This window comes from Procambarus clarkii, chromosome 70, assembly GCF_040958095.1.
Source record: "Procambarus clarkii isolate CNS0578487 chromosome 70, FALCON_Pclarkii_2.0, whole genome shotgun sequence".
Classification (NCBI taxonomy): Eukaryota; Metazoa; Arthropoda; class Malacostraca; order Decapoda; family Cambaridae; genus Procambarus; species Procambarus clarkii.
The window spans coordinates 31,034,666-31,054,216 of NC_091219.1; the positions used below are offsets into that span (position 1 = coordinate 31,034,666).

The 19,551-nt window shown below is 43.7% G+C and overlaps 1 protein-coding gene and 1 non-coding gene across 4 annotated transcripts in view; both read right to left on the reverse strand.

The window, feature by feature from the left end:
• Positions 1-19,551, reverse strand: part of net — a 290,680-nt gene that overhangs the window by 6,342 nt on the left and 264,787 nt on the right. Inside the window, exon 1 of one of the 3 annotated variants that reach the window (XR_011224208.1) lies at positions 3,201-3,286. The exons of the other annotated variants lie outside the window; for them this stretch is intronic. The gene's annotated coding sequence lies outside the window, so the exon portion shown is untranslated. Of the gene's footprint in view, positions 1-3,200; positions 3,287-19,551 lie in introns of those variants that run through there. 3 annotated transcript variants of the gene reach the window in all.
• Positions 1,431-1,502, reverse strand: TRNAQ-UUG (transfer RNA glutamine (anticodon UUG)). Its single transcript has one exon. It is a non-coding gene; the product is annotated as a tRNA-Gln (tRNA).

Genomic DNA, 19,551 nt, shown 5'->3' on the forward strand with positions numbered 1-19,551 from the left:
TAGGATCTGACCAAACGGGGGAAACCTTTTAAACCGCAACATAAAAATATAGAAATTAACCTAACCTCTCCTTGCAATCCTAGGCCTGATATACACTATATATTAGGCCTGTTTATATATATATATATATATATATATATATATATATATATATATATGTAAAATTCTCTGTTAAATTTATAGTACAAGTGAGTTATGGGGAGGGAAGAAGGAGAAGAATGTGGAGTTGAAGTTCTTGAAGACGATTGATTGATAAAGATCAAGCCACCCAAAAGGTGGCACGGGCATGAATAGCCCCTAATTCTTGAAGACGATGAGGATGGTGGATTTAAGGAGGCTCTAAAGTTAAGTGGCCTATCCACCGCGGCTTCCAGTGTTTTTTCTTGGTTATTGATCTTGGTTTTGGGCGGCGTGGCAGGCTTCTCCTTTTCTCAATTAATTTTCTTGAACTTGAATCAGGTTAATGTGATTTCAATATTTCTTTACGTACAGTATTATTATTATCCTCGTCGTTGTCATCACTGTATTGATTTATATTATTACACCACGTGTAATTAAAGCCTTGTATAAATTATACCACTATAGAATAAATATAAATTCCGTAACTATCATATATTTGTTAAAAATGAACCGCTATTATAATTATTATTATTTTTATTATTATTATGGCATAGTTACCCCTCAAAACATAGTTAAAGAAAACCTTTCATCCAAAGAAACTGCTCTTTTAAAGGAGTAACCAAAGTAAATATAGTCCAGTATCACGCCTAATTTATTGAAACTTCTTTTAGAATTTTAGTAAATCTCTTATGCAATTGATCTGTGTTTTGTTAACATGATTAATTTATATACATTATAATTTATTAGAGATGGTTTACAGACGTCACAACTTATTTATGCTACTTTGCTGCTGAAATGTGAAATTCTTAATGTGTGTGTTTAATATATTTCAGTATAGCTCTGTACAGTATTTTCTACCCCAAAAAACACTTTTACGAAAACAATGTTTCTTATAAATCTTCAATATTGAAGTTGAGCAATTAATTTCAGAATCTTATAACTAACTAGATATCACTAAAAAGGCTATCGTTTTAAGAGGATACAGAGTATAAACATTGAAATTATCCTAGAACATCTATAATTCTGTAATTCAAAAAAACAATTTGATACAGTGAACAAAGATGAAAAATTCAGATAGGTCCCAATATCACCTACACGATAATTTGAATATATAATGAGACAACAAATGCCTCGTAAATATATGTGTTTAAGTAATTAAGTTGGCAGAATAAGTTGAACTAATTGTTCTTGTCCTAACTTAATCCACTTAGTCCTTAGTGTAGACCGATTGTTGTTGCTCGGTGTGACTGGTTGATGGGCCTACATGGTGCTGGCGGTGTTTGGCTGTGCTCAAAAAAACTGTACACATTAGGTCCCACCGAGACTCGAACTCGGGTCTCTGGATTCAAAGTCCAGGGTGCTAACCATTACACCATGGGACCTTATGGATATAATGCCTTCCATTAAAAATCTTTCCTTATTAAAATGTGTACTAATTATATATTTATATATATATATATATATATATATATATATATATATATATATATATATATATATATATATATATATATATATATATATATAGTTACCAATCCTACTCCATACCCACCTAACTGGGCGGCAGCTTAACAGCCATGTGAAATTGAATTTAAACAAATTTTACTAGTAGCATAGGGGGCTAGGGGGCCTAGTAATACTGGGGGGCTAGGGGGCCTCGTAGCCTGGTGGATAGCGCGCAGGGCTCGTAATTCTGTGGAGCGGGTTCGATTCCCGCACGAGGCAGAAACAAATGGGCAAAAGTTTCTTTCACCCTGAATGCCCCTGTTACCTAGCAGTAAATAGGTACCTGGGAGTTAGTCAGCTGTCACGGGCTGCTTCCTGGGGGTGGAGGCCTGGTCAAGGACCGGGCCGCGGGGACACTAAAGCCCCGAAATCATCTCAAGATAACCTCAAGATAGCATTAATATTAATCAAGTTCAAGTATGTTTATTGAGACAAGAAAAAAATACATCCCAAAGGGCTAGAGTAGCTTAGGCTATTTCTACCTCCCTTATTAATAATTATACAGTAAACAAACTTTGGACACTTGGCTAAGCTTTCTGGTTTCTAAGCTTTCATCACCATGAATGTATTTACACATTTTCTGAACACCATTGACGGAGATATCTCCGAATTCCATGATTTTTTCACATTTCGAAAGCCTAATGACCCAATTACACCTAAGTGTAATTACCCAAGTGTAGTTACGGGATGCGAGCTACTCTTGTGGTGTCCCGTCTTCCCAGTACTCTTTGTCACATAGCGCTTTGAAACTACTGATATATATATATCAGTAGAATATGTGTATGTGAATAGTTGTGATGACGGAATTTATATTTAGTAAAGCCTACGTGAGCAGGTAGTGCAGACTCCCAGAGGTACTTGTAGCCGAGCCTAAGCCTAGCTGAAATTGAAATTGAAATAAGTTTATTGATGTAAAATACACACAAAGGGATGAGGTAGCTCAAGCTATTCTCACCCCGTTCAGTACATCGTGTTAATACATACACATTAGTGGTAACATCTAGAGGTCTGCTAACCTTATTGGATGACCCATAGACGTGCAGTTCATCCTGTATGATAGAATGATGATGGAGTAACTGTTAAGGAATTTCACTTCGTCTCAAGTCTGATTTTGTTAGAAGTTCCCTGTATATTGCTGCCCTCAGACTGCTGAAGATGGGAATCGATAGCCTCTTTAAAGGCACATATTTTGGTCTAACTCGTGAAATATGGAGAATATGCATGATCCAAATACCTATATATTATGTATGGGGATCGTAGCAGATAGTGAATATATTAACAATAACAAATTCCTATACATAGTCGAGATGTTTACCTCCAAATGGTGTCGTTCCTGTCTACTCCCTAGCCATCTTAGTTGGGCCACCGTTGCGCATTATTGGGATTCATTAGTCAGTAGGTTCTTTTTTTAACTGCGCCTGAAAAAGCGCTGCGCGATCTGTGATATGATCGGCTATCCTAGGATGTTGTGTCAACCATCAAATCATCACGTCTGTCTGTCTGGCCTTACACAATCGATGATTGATTGACAATGTTGCTAGTGGACTCCGCAGAAATGGAACAGGAATTCATACCGTTGGGTGCGCTGTAGAATGACGTCAGCAGGTGTCGGGGTCCGCTGGCAACAGAACGCCATGTTGTTTACTACTGTACACGTGGGTAGAGCCCGCCCCGTGACGTCACGGCTTAACGCTCCGCCTCCTCGCGTGACGTCACACCTCTACGCCCCGCCTCCTCGCATGACGTCACGGCTCCGCCTCCTCGCGTGACGTCACGGCTCAACGCCCCGCCTCCTTGCGCGTGACGTCACGAGTCAGATTTAAAGCTGGTGCAACATCGCTTCATCTTATGATCCGCTATCCGAGTTAGGCTCATTCGCTCCGGTAAAGGTCGAATATCGCGGAGGACGCTCGATTTACCGTAGCAGGTAGTTAGTAGTCGCATAAGGCAGCAGGAGGAGGGAGAGGAAAGGAACTATTAATTATATTACACAAAAAAACTATATGTTTATGGACGAGTCGTTTTTTTTCCTACCAGCATCGGTAATATGGGATCGTGCTTTACCCAGGATGCTCTAAGCGCGCGTGTTTGGATTATGTGAGTGCGGTTAATTGATTAATTAGTTTTAATTCATAAATGTACTGACATTTTTATATTCATAATTGCAACATGTAACATAGCAATAAATTAAGACTTATGTGACATGCAAAGGTATACATTATACAGTTTAAAACATTATTTAGAAACATTTTTACACATACAAAAAACTACAAGACGAATCTGAATATGTAAATGAGAAGCCCCATCATGCAAGGGGGGATCAGGTTTGCGAGCCTTGATCAAACACACTATGATGACACGAGTCATGCAGCAACCAACGTGATTGAAATTGTGTTTGTCATGTTGTTGTTGTTGTTGTTAAAGATTCGCTACTTGGAACAAACAGTTCAAAGTAGCACGGGCTATGGTGAGCCCGTAGGTGTTTGTCAACAATACCCTCCCTATGGAACAATTCTTTAACCAGTAAAAAGTATGCAATGAATGTAAGTATGTAAGAATGTACTCCCACGACCCAATGTGTCTTCAAGTATATCAATAAATAAATAAATTAATTAATTAATTAATTAATAGCTAGGTGATTCCCTCGCTGATCTTAATTAAACTCCTTAACAGCGTCATTCGTTCTTAAACTGGGTTCTTCTCAAATTATTTTATGACTGACACAGTTAGTGGCTAGGGAATAGTGTCTGTTAGAACAGGAAACTGTGCAACAGTGAGAGAGATAACTGTGTAACAGTGAGAGACAACTGTGTAACAGTGAGAGACAACTGTGTAACAGTGAGAGACAACTGTGTAACAGTGAGAGACAACTGTGTAACAGTGAAAGATAACTGTGTAACAGTGAGAGAGACAACTGTGTAACAGTGAAAGATAACTGTGTAACAGTGAGAGAGACAACTGTGTAACAGTGAAAGATAACTGTGTAACAGTGAGAGACAACTGTGTAACAGTGAGAGACAACTGTGTAACAGTGAGAGACAACTGTGTAACAGTGAGAGAGACAACTGTGTAACAGTGAGAGACAACTGTGTAACAGTGAGAGAGACAACTGTGTAACAGTGAGAGACAACTGTGTAACAGTGAGAGAGACAACTGTGTAACAGTGAGAGAGACAACTGTGTAACAGTGAGAGACAACTCTGTAACAGTGAGAGAGACAACTGTGTAACAGTGAGAGACAACTGTGTTACAGTGAGAGACAACTGTGTAACAGTGAGAGACAACTGTGTAACAGTGAGAGACAACTGTGTAACAGTGAGAGACAACTGTGTAACAGTGAGAGACAACTGTGTAACAGTGAGAGAGACAACTGCAGCTAATCTGGCTGCGATATATATATATATATATATATATATATATATATATATATATATATATATATATATATATATATATATATATATATATATATATATATATATAATATATATATATATATACATATATATATATATAAGCCCTGGACAGGTGAGTGGTGTTGACGCCGCAGAGAACAGAACGAGCAATTGCTCATTGCTTTATTTTGCGAGTCCTTTGTCTGCGTTCTCTGGCAGTATGTTTGAATGCCTACCTCAGTCTACCAGTCTACCTGCCTGAGCCTACCAGTCTACCTGCCTGAGTCTATCAACCTACCTGCCTATCTCAGCCTACCAGCCTGTCTTTCACCCTACCAATCTGCCTGCCATTCCAACTAATACTAACTGCCTACCCAGCCCTGACTACTCCATATCTGCCTGCCAGTTCTTTTCGAGCCTACCAGCTTCATGCCTATCTGCCAGGTGTATGCTTGCCTGCCAGGTGTATGCTTGCCTGCCAGGTGTATGCTTGCCTGCCAGGTGTATGCTTGCCTGCCAGGTGTATGCTTGCCTGCCAGGTGTATGCTTGCCTGCCAGGTGTATGCTTGCCTGCCAGGTGTATGCTTGCCTGCCAGGTGTATGCTTGCTTGCCAGCTTTGTGCGTGCCAGCTTATGTTCTTGTCTGCCAATTCACTTATTGCTCCCTGAAACACGCTACAACTTGAGTGGTGAAGGGTTTGCCTGAAAGAACATCCAAACTTTAAGCAGCAGCAACATAGACACACTGTGGAGAGAGAGAGAGAGAGAGAGAGAGAGAGAGAGAGAGAGAGAGAGAGAGAGAGAGAGAGAGAGAGAGAGAGAGAGAGAGAGAGAGAGAGAGAGAGAGAGAGAGAGAGAATACGTCTTCCGTACACATCTGATCCTATCAGGTGTATTTCTTTCATACATGGGCAATACATATCTGAATACCACTTAAAAAAAAACACCTCCACTTACTAACTACCCTCACTGCTTGCTCCACTTCTATCCCATCCCCCCAAGCTCTATCCTACAACCATCCACCGTCCCTGCCCCTCTCACTATTCATCTACTCCTCTGCCTCCATCACCCTCTCCTCCTCACTATCCCCCCCCCAACCTCCTGTCTCCATCCAGGCCATTGTGAGTAATGCCATATTGGGTGGTGGGTCGTTGCTCACACGTCACTCAACGAGGCTTTCCGTAAGCAGAGCGGGTGCTGGAGTCGTCTGCGTGAGTGACCTCTGTTTGAAGTAGTCTGCGGAACCTGATTGGAATTAATATGTGTGGGTGGGTCCGGGGGTGGGTAGGGAGGGCTGAGGAGTGATGGGGGTGCAGTGGGGGATAGATGGAGTGGGTAGGGGGGGGGTGCAGTGGGGGATAGATGGAGTGGGTAGGGGGGGGGTGCAGTGGGGATAGATGAGAGAGCGGTGGGTGGGGGTGGAGGACAGGTTAGCGGGTTAAGTATGGTGGTCTTCTGTGTAATCGAAAAATGTAATTATGTTCTCGTATATAAATTAGTAATATTGTTTATTATAATTTTGTGTATAGTTCAAGTCTATTCCATCCAGCGGTCGACCCCACAAACGTGTTCCTAAATGTTAAAAAGCTGTTCATTCAAAACAGGAATTTTCTCAAATATAAATTAATATTATATTAGCATATTGTGCATATATAGGCATAGGTCAGGTTAGGTGTTTAGGTTCTGTTGGCGATTATTTGTATTTGTAGTACGTGAGTGAAGCATTTACAGCGTTGTGGTTCGAACAAAAGTCGTCAGTGAAGCACTTATTCCGGAAGTGTTCGAACGAAATCAGTTGTGAACCGTTTTTCATTCATAAACATGGCTTGGCGGGTGCATGGAATCACTTTTGGGTCTTTGTTTGGAGGACGGGCTGCACTAAATGCAGCCCGTCCGTGCTTTTCAAAGACGGGAAGACTCCCGAACACAGAACAAGCCGTGTTCGAACGTAATCAGCTGCGAGTCATTCACAAAGTCCTATTCATTCTCCAACAGGTTGTGAGAATTAACGAGCAATTGACTTTATGAGGTACGCCTCATTTTTCAACGTTATTCAACTTGATATTCAATCAGTTCCATTGGGAATTCAACATTCAGTCAACGTATGACGAATATCAACGTCGTTTGCCCATATTTGCCCATTAAGGGAGGGATGGGAGAGGGTAGACTTCATCAATTAACAGAATCCACGGATCCACAAGAGAAAATCTGTATGTTGTCTACAGAGCACAAGAGCAAGCAGTCTGAAGACTAATGTGTAGCGAGAAGTCTCTAGATGGCGCGTTGCTGATTCCTTCCCTCGTTTTCACCCAATCCATAAATGGTCAACGTTATCAACCCCATTATTCAGCAATTTATTGCCATGTTGGGGGATGGGTGAACGTGACTTGTGGTTTCAATAAGATGGAGACAGCCACACAGGCTGCAGCATTCAGCAATAGAGAAGCTTAAGGAATTCTGCGAAAAGACGGTCAAGAGAGGAGCCAAAACCATTCTCCTGTGGGCCACCCACAGTCTAGAGACTGGCTTCCGGTGAAGGAGGCTTCGAGAAGTGAGCGTACGCACCCAAGGAACGTGCTAATTCGTTCGCTTCCATTCCATGATGCAAATAGACGTAAATTACGTCAAATGAATTCGCCAAATCAAACGTAGGTCCAGCCTATCCTAACAACAAATCTAACTATACACAGAACCGTCAATTATCATGAAATACAATATTAAGATACTAATGTATATGACGTAATTTGAGATCCCTTCAATACCAAAATAATATACATTTGTTATTAATTGAATATAAAGTTGTTTTAATTTGTTTAAGACATTGTTTTACTCAAGTCGGCTCTCAGTATGTACGCAGACTTGCTTCGTATTTGACTTACGGATTGATGGGGGTGTGTCTCACCGATGTGTCGTCCCTGGGGCCCTCCCCATAATGCGACACAGGTGGCCGAGTGTCGACCCCGGGGGCCCACCCCATAATGCGACACAGGTGGCCGAGTGTCGACCCCGGGGGCCCACCCCATAATGCGACACAGGTGGCCGAGTGTCGACCCCGGGGGCCCACCCCATAATGCGACACAGGTGGCCGAGTGTCGACTCCGGGGGCCCACCCCATAATGCGACACAGGTGGCCGAGTGTCGACCCCGGGGGCCCACCCCATAATGCGACACAGGTGACCGAGTGTCGACCCCGGGGGCCCACCCCATAATGCGACACAGGTGGCCGAGTGTCGACCCCGGGGGCCCTCCCCATAATGCGACACAGGTGGCCGAGTGTCGACCCCGGGGGCCCACCCCATAATGCGACACAGGTGGCCGAGTGTCGACCCCGGGGGCCCACCCCATAATGCGACACAGGTGGCCGAGTGTCGACCCCGGGGGCCCACCCCATAATGCGACACAGGTGGCCGAGGAAAGATAAACATTATACCCAGACTGGTCACTCTTGTGTCTCTCTGCATAACGCCTCCAGGCTCCGGCAGGTGCCAAGTAACTTTTTTTTCTTGCTTCTTTTGCAGTTCAGTAATATTCCCCCCTACCCCCCCCACCCTACCCCTCCAAGGCGTTGATACGCTGCCGCGGATGAGTGTTGCAAGGATAAGAGGTAATAAATGGGTAAAGGGAGAAAGGATATTTTACGTAGGTAGAATAATAATAATAGGTAGAATGAAATTAATAGGGGAAATGTGAAGAAAAGTAAGTCAAATCGCAATGAAATAACTTTAAAGGCTTTAGTGTTTGTGTTGGCCTTCACCTTATCATCCTCCCTCACTACGACAACCCATCGGGAGACGAATATAAACATCACGATGTCTCGTTTGACGGGAGACATCTCCCGTCACGCAGGGTGCAGTCGCACCTCCACAGATCTCCAGTATCATCTATTGATACTGGAAATGGCTCAAAAGAGCCACCACTTATGGGCTATTCATGCCCAAGCCACCTTTTGGGTGACTTAATCTTCTCTCTCTCTCTCTCTCCTGCCGTAAGACACAAACATTCCAAGCCACGAAGCAGTCAATGACATCTTCAAGAAGTCTAAATATACTCAAGCGTCCAGCATAGAGGGGCTCAACCCACCCCCACGAAATAAGCAACCTGACTGCAGTCAGCAGCGTCCAGATGAGGCCACCTTGCAACCAGATCTGGACAATAAACAGGTTGTGCAACACTACACCTGTACATCTATTATTGAACGATACCTAAGCACAGTACAACATACGTGAAGATGATATATAGAGTCACTACTTTTCAGGTAGGAGTCAGAAGGCTTGTAAGTACACAGTAGGGGTTTAGGACATTGTTGGAGGCTCGTGCAGACAGACTAAAAAAAAAGACCATTGGCTCCTGGGGTTAAATATGCTTCTCAAGTTCTTGAAGAAGTGGGAAGAGAAACTCGCTAGCAACTCAGAGATCCGTGAGCAACATGTTTGCTGTTGCAGCGTCTCGGTGTTGCGCTTCAGGAGGTCAGAACACCTGTGTCACTGTGGGTATGGCTCCTCGCCTCTGAGGAGCTGGAAGAAATATTTATGAAGAGCAATTATCATGTGCAGACGATAGGTCACAATAACGTGGCGGCAGGTATGATGACCTAACCACATGTCGGAAAGGGGAAGAAACTACGACGTTTCGGTCCGTCGTAATGTCGGACTTATGTGATATGTGACTGGACCATTATCCAGTCACATATCAACCCACACATCAACCCACATATCAACTCCCCCCCCCCCCCCATGGCTTGAAAATGGTCCAGGACGGACCGAAACATCGTCGTTTGTTCACTAAGTGATGTGTAGCTTGGTCACATCAGCAATTACCTTCTATATAAGTTATAACACAATTTTGGCAATACATGAATAATAGAGGTTGGTAGAAGGAAATGCTTACAAGAAATTCTGGGTGTGAACTGCAAAGTCTTCCCTGAATATGCCTTTTATTCTCTTATCCAAGACCCTGGGTCCTCGTCAAAGACCAGGTGTACAGTGGAGTGTTGTGTGTGTCCCTGGCCCATACGTATACATACATACACGGCATCATACGGTACCAAAATGCAGATGTATTAAAGAGATTTGAACCCTTGAATGGTGGAAGAAAGGCACCGCAGAGGCCCTCAGAGGCCCTCAGAGGCACCGCAGAGGCCCTCAGAGACATCAACGCTGCATCAGGTAGTGATCCATGTCACCTCTGCCCACCTCCCCCCCCCCCACAACACCCACCAGCACCCACCTCTCCCCCCCCCCCCCACGGCACCAACCTCCTTTCCCCCCCCCCACCTTCACAGAAGCTACTCATCACTACATCATTTTACGAACCCGCTAATTTACCATCCACCATCACAACAACCACAATCACCACCATCATCACCACCACCACCACCATCACCACAATCACCACCACCATCACCACAACCACAATCACCACCACCAGGAGCCTAAAACAGATTATCATCACGTGATTGGTTAGCACTGAAGCTGCCTTTAGGAATCTGGAGAGACTCGTTTCTGGATCTTGTATTCTAATTATGTCACACCAATTCTGGAATATAACCATCAGGATGACTCCCTCGCTTAATTAAACATAACACGAAGCTGGAGAAAGTTCAGAGGAGTGCCACCAGACTGGACCCAGAGCTGAGAGGTATGAGACACGAGGAAAGACTAAAGGAATTTCAATCAGCTAAGATCTCTGGTCTTTCATGACCAGAGATCACATTCACTCCAAACATCTACCACTTACGGGCTATTCATGTCCATGCCACCTCTTGTGGTGGCTTAATCTTCATCAATTAATCTAAAGGAGTTAAACCACTACATCACTGGACAAAGTGACGTGAGGTTTAACTCATCTACAAAGCGGAGAATTATTTACCACATATAAGATACCCATGGGAATAGATGGGGCAGGCAAATGCACACTATTTGACATGAATAGCACACTTAAGTTCACAAAAGAGCCACAGAGGTCTGTTTTTAGTTAAAAGAAAGAATGCACAGCTTAGCTACGACAGAGCCAAATAGGCTCTGGAATCTATACATCAGCCGATTAATGGTTAGAGAGGCAGGGCCCAAGAGTCGCAGCCCATACCTCGCAAATACAACTAGGCGAGTACCTAAGCCTCTATTTTCCTTTCTCCACTACAACAACCATGTACATAAGTACCCACTGTAGATACCACCATTCTCCACTTCCAACTACCACTAACACCCCAGCTACCACCCCCAATCTTCACCTACCACCCCCAATCTTCACCTACCACCCCCAGCCACCACCTACCACCCCCCCAGCCACCACCTACCACCCCCCCCCAGCCACCACCTACAACCCCCAGCCACCACCTACAACCCCCTACCACCAACTACCACCACCTACCACCACCTACCCCCCCAGCCACTAACTACCACCCCCCCAGCCACCAACTACCACCCCCCCCAGCCACCACCTACCACCCCCCCTCCAGCCACCAACTACCACCCCTAACCTTCACCTACTGCTACATGCAACAGCTTAATTACCACCAAAATAACTACAGTTCTAACCTTTGATTTGGTATGTAAATTGTTATGTAACAATTATGTTATGTAGCATTTTGTGTGTCATCTTTTAAACATTTAATGTGTTTCAGTCACATTTCTTTCTAGGTATTCTAGGCCCGTTTCTAACAGCTTAGTACATATACATAGTTTACATAGAAAGTAGATTATGCTTAGTTGATTAGTAGATTAGAAAGTAGATTACATAGAAACATATACATAGAAAGTACATATACTTTCATATGTATATGTACTTAATAAAGTACAGATACATGTGAAATATGTATATGTATATATACATATTTCAATAATAATTTACGATTTAAAATTATTTACGATTTTAATTATTCGTAAGCTTTTTAAACAAGGCTTTTTGATATTTAAGATAAAGAATTTACAATTTTTAATCTGTTTTAAGATTCAAATGAACAAATCCACAAGGGCCGTGACGAGGATTCGAACCTGCGTCCGAGATCTCCTTTAAGATTCGTTTCTTCGAATCGTCTGATGATGGCGTGTTAGCAGTCAAGTTATAGAGGATTGGCAAATCTTCTGAACGATGACACACCTTCAATTTTACAGAAAAGGTATTACTACATTTCTACAGTTGTTTAAGTTGAAGATTAGCATCAGTAACCACTACTACAAAGACCCACCACCAGCACAGAATAACATCGGCGGCGTATGCAAGGCTGGCTAACATCAGAACTGCCTTCAGGAACCAGTGTAGGGAATCATTCAGAACTTTGTATACCACATATGTAAGATCAATCCTAGAGTATGCGGTCCCAGCATGGAGCCTGTACCTTGTCAAGCACAAGACGAAGCTGGAAAAAGTTCAGAGGTATGCCACTAGACTAGTGCCAGAACTAAGAGGCATGAGTTACGAGGAAAGGCTGAGGGAACTGCACCTTACGTCGTTGGAAGACAGAAGAGCTAGGGGAGACACGATCACCACATACACAATTCTCAGGGGAATTAATAGAGTAGACAAGGATGGATTATTTAACACGGGTGGAACACGCACAAGGGGACACAGGTGGAAGCTGTGTACCCAAATGAGCCACAGAGACATTAAAAAGATTTTTTTCAGTGTCAGAGTAGTTAGTAAATGGAATACACTAGGAAGTAATGTGGCGGAGGCTGACTCCATACACAGTTTCAAATGTAGATATGATAGAGCCCAGTAGGCTCAGGAATCTGTACACCAGTAGATTGACCATTGATCAGGCGGGACCAAAGAGCCAGAGCTCAACCCCGGCAAGCACAACTAAGCGAGTACAACCCCACCACCCAAAACAAACCCCCACATATTTACCCATAGCCCTGACAACACAAAATAATAGTGAGCACCTTCCACTGTATCTCTCCTCCCTTACACTATCAGGGGCCATCTACCACCATTATTTGTTCCTGGTACCTGACCTCTCGCTTTCCTCCCTCAACTGAGCTCAGGCTCTTATCTCTCTCTCTCTCTCTCTACTCCCTTCTCTCTGTCTCTCTTTCCCTCTCTCGTCTGTGTGTGTGTCTCTCTCTCTACTCCTTTCTCTCTGTCTCTCTTTCCCTCTCTCGTCTCTGAGTGTGTGTGTGTGTGTATCTCTCTCTCTACTCCCTTCTCTCTCTCTCTCTCTCTCTCTCTCTCTCTCTCTCTCTCTCTCTCTCTCTCTCTCTCTCTCTCTCTCTCTCTCTCTCTCTCTCTCTCTCTCTCTCTCCCTCTCTTCTCCCTCCTCCTCTTTACCCCTGAGGAGACAAAGGCACCTGGTACTAAGCAGATCCCGCCTCAGATAAGACCTACTACCTCAGCCACCACAACTATTCTCAAACCTAGCAAAAAAAAAAAAAAAAAAAACATGAAGCTCACCACGACTTGAGTCAGTGGAGTTGCAGTCCCCCAGGATGATGGCCTTCTACCTCCCCTGTTGCACGCTCCAGACCCCCGCCGTCTCTCTGTCCCCTTTGCAACACTGAAACGTTTGTGCTCATTCGCTCGATTTGACTTGCAACTGCAGAATTCTGTAGACTAATTCTGTAGCATTGTGTTGGGATTTGTTGAATAGTTTAAATATATGTATTAGGAAAAAAGGTATTTACTATGAACACGTGTATGAGGGGGGGGGGATATTTAGGTCACTTGAATGCTAGGAGATCTTAGTTTGTCTCATATCGAACTGGAGTGGTTTGGCGGACGAAAACTTTCGGAAAAAGCGATGAATCTAGAGGTAAGGTTTTACTCGTGGGGGACTGGCAACGCTGACTGGCAATTCCTTCCATATATGGTAGAGAATTTGGTGGCAGCGTTCGTGGAAGGCAGGGAGTGGACAGGCGCCTGCCTTCTTGGTCTGCTCTCACTCACCAATTATATCATCTGGTGTTTAAGAGCACGGGCTGAGTAGTCTTCTGTCTCTCTCTCTCTCTCTCTCTCTCTCTCTCTCTCTCTCTCTCTCTCTCTCTCTCTCTCTCTCTCTCTCTCTCTCTCTCTCTCTCTCTCTCTCTCTATCCTTGTTGTGGAGTTTGTTGTCCATGTTGGTGTGTGTGTTTGTGTTTGGTGTCTGTCTGTCTCTCAGCACTAATAAGGATATTTCTTGGTTTATGGTTCGCGACTGTGTGTGTGTGTGTGTGTGTGTGTGTGTGTGTGTGTGTGTGTGTGTGTGTGTGTGTGTGTGTGTGTGTGTGTGTGTGTGTGTGTGTGTGTGTGTGTGTGTGTGTGTGTGTGTGTGTGTGTGTGTGTGTGTGTGTGTGTGTGTGTGTGTGAGTGTGTGTGTGTGTGTTCTCACCTAATTGTGTTTGCGGGGGTTGAGCTCTGGCTCTTTGGTCCCGCCTCTCAACCGTCAATCAACTGGTGTACGGATTCCTGAGCCTTACTGGGCTCTATCATATCTACACTTGAAACTGTGTATGGAGTCAGCCTCCACCACATCACTGCCTAATGCATTCCACCTGTTAACTACTCTGACACTGAAAAAGCTCTTTCTAACGTCTCTGTGGCTCATTTGGGTACTCAGCTTCCACCTGTGTCCCATTGTTCGCGTACCACTGGTGTTAAACAGTTTATCCTTATCTACCCTGTCAATTCATCTGAGAATTTAGTAGGCAGTGATCATGTCTCCCCATGAATTTTGAAATTCATGAATCATTCCCATGAAAATCATGAATTTTGTAGGTGTGATCACGTGTACTCACCTAGTTCACCTAGTTGTACTCACCTAGTTGTGCTGTATGTGTGTGTGTGTGCGCGCGCGTGTGTTTGTGCGTGTGCGTGATAGCATGATTTTGTGCACTCACTTGCTACAATTAGGCGAGCATGATAAGTGTGTGTAAAGTATCAAGCAGCGAATCCTTTTGGCCTCCTCCTCCCTCCACAACACCATACGCACACACACACACAAGAAAAACACCCGCCCCTCCACGGTCAGTTTGGTTTTTCTCGTGTTTGCCTGTCTGCTCGTATCTGTCCCTTGTGACGTCACATCAGACAGAATCTAGGCCGCAGACATCCCACAAGAACTATTCCCCCCGAAATTCCCTTTTGCTCTTCCGTCAAGACCAAAGAACCTGATTTGCCTTAGACACCGACTCCGGATAGACTCTTGCCAGGAGGTCCTAAATCAATCCGGGGATTTCTTCCATCCTCTGGTGGCGTTTTTGTTCCATTTCCTCCTGCATGAGGCTTATGGGTCTGTTAGATCCACAGGTGGAATGTATATCGGAGGAAGACATGTTTGTGTCTCGTTTCTTTGTTGTGACCGTCTCTCTCTCTCTCTCTCTCTCTCTCTCTCTCTCTCTCTCTCTCTCTCTCTCTCTCTCTCTCTCTCTCTCTCTCTCTCTCTCTCTCTCTCTCTCTCTCTCTCTCTCTCTCTCTCTCTCTCTCTCTCTCTCTCTCTCTCTCTCTCTCTCTCTCTCTCTCTCTCTCTCTCTCTAAGAATGCCATCCGTTTCTTCAGCCCTGTCTACGCCGTCATCTGTGATCCAGCAACGTGCTATTGCCTGTCATCCTTCAGCAGGATGCTGGAGGTTGTCATCCTGCAGCAGGATGCTGGAGGCTGTGATCCTTCAGCAGGATGCTGCAGACTGTCATCCTTCAGCAGGATGCTGGAGGCTGTCATCCTGCAGCAGGATGCTGGAGACTGACCATCCTGCAGCAGTAGCACGCCCCTGACCCCTCCTGCTACCCTGGCAGGTAATTACTTGAGACAGGTGTTCGCCTACACGGATCGTCTTAATAATTAGAGACCTTATCTTAGAATTTATCACTGGCTAGTGTCTGCAGGCGAGGAAGCAGAGAGAGAGAGAGAGAGAGAGAGAGAGAGAGAGAGAGAGAGAGAGAGAGAGAGAGAGAGAGAGAGAGAGAGAGAGAGAGAGAGAGAGAGAGAGAGAGAGAGAGAGAGAGATCGTGAACATGTCTCCATTGTTCTTTATTTGTTTCAGTGGTGAGGTCCAATTGTCTCAGGTTTTCCTAATAGTTCAATCCCCACACTTCAGGAACCTATAGCTCGGATAGTATATACGTCGCTTTCGTTATTCCGCTAATATGTTCTTCAAATGTTGTCTTTTTAAATATCTTGCTCCATCTCTAATTCAAGAAATTATATCCATTTTACGCTATTCTTGTGATCGTCTGTCCTTATTACCTGTTCCAAGGGACGTGTATACAATATAAAAATGTATATAAGATGTATATAGATGAAAGAAGAAATTTCATTCGATGAACGAAATATATCTAAACACTGCGAACACACTAGGATTCATGTTGAGGGTAAGAAGGGCTTGAGTTAAAGTAAGCCCTTATATGAGAGAACAGAGAGTTTGCTAACCACGGAAGTGTGGTCAGGTAGTTAACCTTGCGGTGACCTTTGCCATAAAGCGATTTCACAACCAATTACCGTATAAGCGAGTCGAGTTTAAATGTATACCTTGGCTGGGATCAAAATGGGTTGTTGCTGGGAAGATTCTGTTCTGTCTGGGCAGATGTTACTCTTAGTTTTCAGTTTCTTATGTATCCAAAAGGATGGAAATTATATATATATATATATATATATATATATATATATATATATATATATATATATATATATATATATATATATATATATATATATATGCATGCTCGAGACGAGGTTTCTAAAATATACCAACGTTTTGTACACAAAAAACGGAAGATTCATTTCTATATAGCTTTCCTTCCTTTCAAACTATCCCTTCCAAATTTAGAAATATCTAATTTAATGTATTTTAGAACTCAAAGTTACAAGTTCTCATTGGAGTTCCAAAGTTCTCAAGTTCTTGATACGAAAATAAATGTATGATTAGGTTGTATGTTGAAGGTTTTCTATACACTATGTAACTACGATTACATAGTGTACAGGCCTCAAGATTGGTCCCCCCCTCCCTGACGGCTGAGTGGACAGCGCTCGAGATTCGTAGTCCTAAGGGTCCGGGTTCGATCCCCGGAGAGATGGTAACAAATGGGCAAAGTTTCTTTCACCCGTTTCTGTTTGTTCTCTTTCTTTCCGTGTTCACCTAGCAGTAAATAGGTACTAGGGAGTTAGACAGCAGCTGCTGCGGGCTGCTTCCTGGGGGATGTGTAACAAAAATGAGGCCTGGTCGTGGACCGGGCCGCGGGGACACTAAGCCCTGAAATCATCTCAAGATAACCTTAAGATAACGGTGTACAAGATCTATAGCTTCCTCCTTTTAATATCGACGAAGATATGTTATCTGGGCCAAAACGTTCATTTGGTCACGCCAAATTCTGTATAGCAGTTTCTTGGACTCATTTTCTTGGACTCATTTTCTGGACTCATTTTCTGGACTCATTTTCTTGGCGTCCTTTTTATGTTCATTGTTTCATCGATTCTCTGATTACTTGTTTCTCGAGTTCTCTAGAAAGAGGGTGTAAAAGGGAGGATGATGTGGGGGGGGGGGGGAGGTTATCTTGAGGTTATCTTGAGATGATTTTGGGGCTTTAGTGTCTCCGCGGCCCGGTCCTCGACCAGGCCTCCACCCCCAGGAAGCAGCCCGTGACAGCTGACTAACACCCAGATACCTATTTTACTGCTAGGTAACAGGGGCATAGGGTGAAAGAAACTCTGCCCATTGTTTCTCGCCGGCGCCTGGGATCGAACCCAGGACCACAGGATCACAAGTCCCGCGTGCTGTCCGCTCGGTCGCAGTGTTGCAACAATATCTCCAAGACTGCAACAACAACATCTGCACATCTGCAACGCTGACCAGCAGATAGCACAAGTCGCACATAATGATTGACAAAGTAGACGGTATATATATATATATATTGATCATAAATCTCAAGTTAAGGTTGTATCCTAATTAACTGTTGCAGTCTAATTAATTTCTAGGTGAGCCGAGACATCAGTTAAAAGAAGCCGTGCCCTGCTAGAGGAGTGAACCCGGGTCCTCGGAGATTGTGAGGCGAGTCAAGAAACAGAATGAGAGCAAGCGGAGACCCTAAGGTGACTCCAGTTCCCCCGCCCCCACACACCACCAGTAGACACCAACCACAGCGCAGGTGGGGTATGAAAATCAACCACGAACTCAGATTAGCCGATCAACCCAACAACTGGGGGGGGGAATCTGAGTGGCTCAAGATTGTCACACCACACACCGTCATGCCCCTAGAACAATCAACCAAGATACCGGTCAGTTGCCGAACTGGGGTGCCCCCTATCCGGCTCATTCGAGGGTTTAATCGCCTATAGTGGTCAATCCAAGGAGATTACCCCCCCCCCTTTCCCCAGCAACGGCGCCAGCCAGCCTGGCAATGGGATGTCAGTCTACGACCTCTGCAACATTGACATGCAACCGACGCCACCCACAGCACAGGTGAGATGTGGGGGCCTCCATCCGGAAGATCAAAAGTTGCCGCTCTCTCTCTGTATCGCCGACACCTGAGAGGCTAGCTGCTAGGAGCTGCCCGCCATCTTCCACCCGCGGGGCGGATGCTGGGACCTGTTCCTAGGGACTGGCGCTAAGCGTGCGTGTCCTAGCTAACTATTTCATGTACCAAGTATGTAAATTATGACTGGATTTCTCGAAGTAATTATCACCGGTTGACCTTCTTGACAAAATGATGGTTTCCGATATCCATTGTTTTTGTATTATATATTATATATTACACTATTATTCATTTGTTTTTATTGGAGGGCGGAGAATTGTTATATTTTTGTGTGTTCACATTATAACTCTTACTGGTAAATATGCTTGAAACAGTTCATAGGGGATAATATTACATATCGTCTTCGATAAGGACACAGTTAGCAAATTTAACGATAAAATAGGTGGAAATGAGTTCAGACAAAGACTCAAATCCTCAAGAGGACGAATTAAACTAATTCAAATGAATGTAGCATTAGGGTGAAGCTGTTTAATGCTAACATAGGTAGAGTTATGAGTCTAGGAAATGATAATAGAGTTGAGCAGATTTCAGATAAACACTGAAATGGTCAGAACGGTATAGCTGAAAGGATCTAGGAGTCTTAATGAGTATATGCGAGTATAATTCTGTCTTGAAATACGTTAAGGGCTGAAGTTAACTTAGTACTTGGTCATTTAGCTATGGCCCGGAGATATTTATAATATTTTTACTATATTAGTATCTTTAATCTTCTTTTGCAACACTATCTTCGAACCCTTGTGAGTGAGAACTCAGTAATGTATGTTATTTTATACATTATTATCCTCAGCTTGACAGTAAATAATATATATGGATGAAATAATTTCGAGTATTGCACATGTTCACGTTCGCAAATACAGTTCAAAATACAGTTTGTTACGTTCGCAAATATAGTTTGTTTAATGGCAAACTTGCTATTAAACAAACTGACATAACTGAAGAAAAAAATGTCTACCAGCTTCATACAAATGCATACCAAACATACAGCTTCAATACAGCTGTATTGAATAATACAGCTGTATTGAATATAATACTTCTTCCCTCAGGAAGGAAGCAAGAGGTGTTACAGTGGACTCCCAGACAAACGCTTCTCTT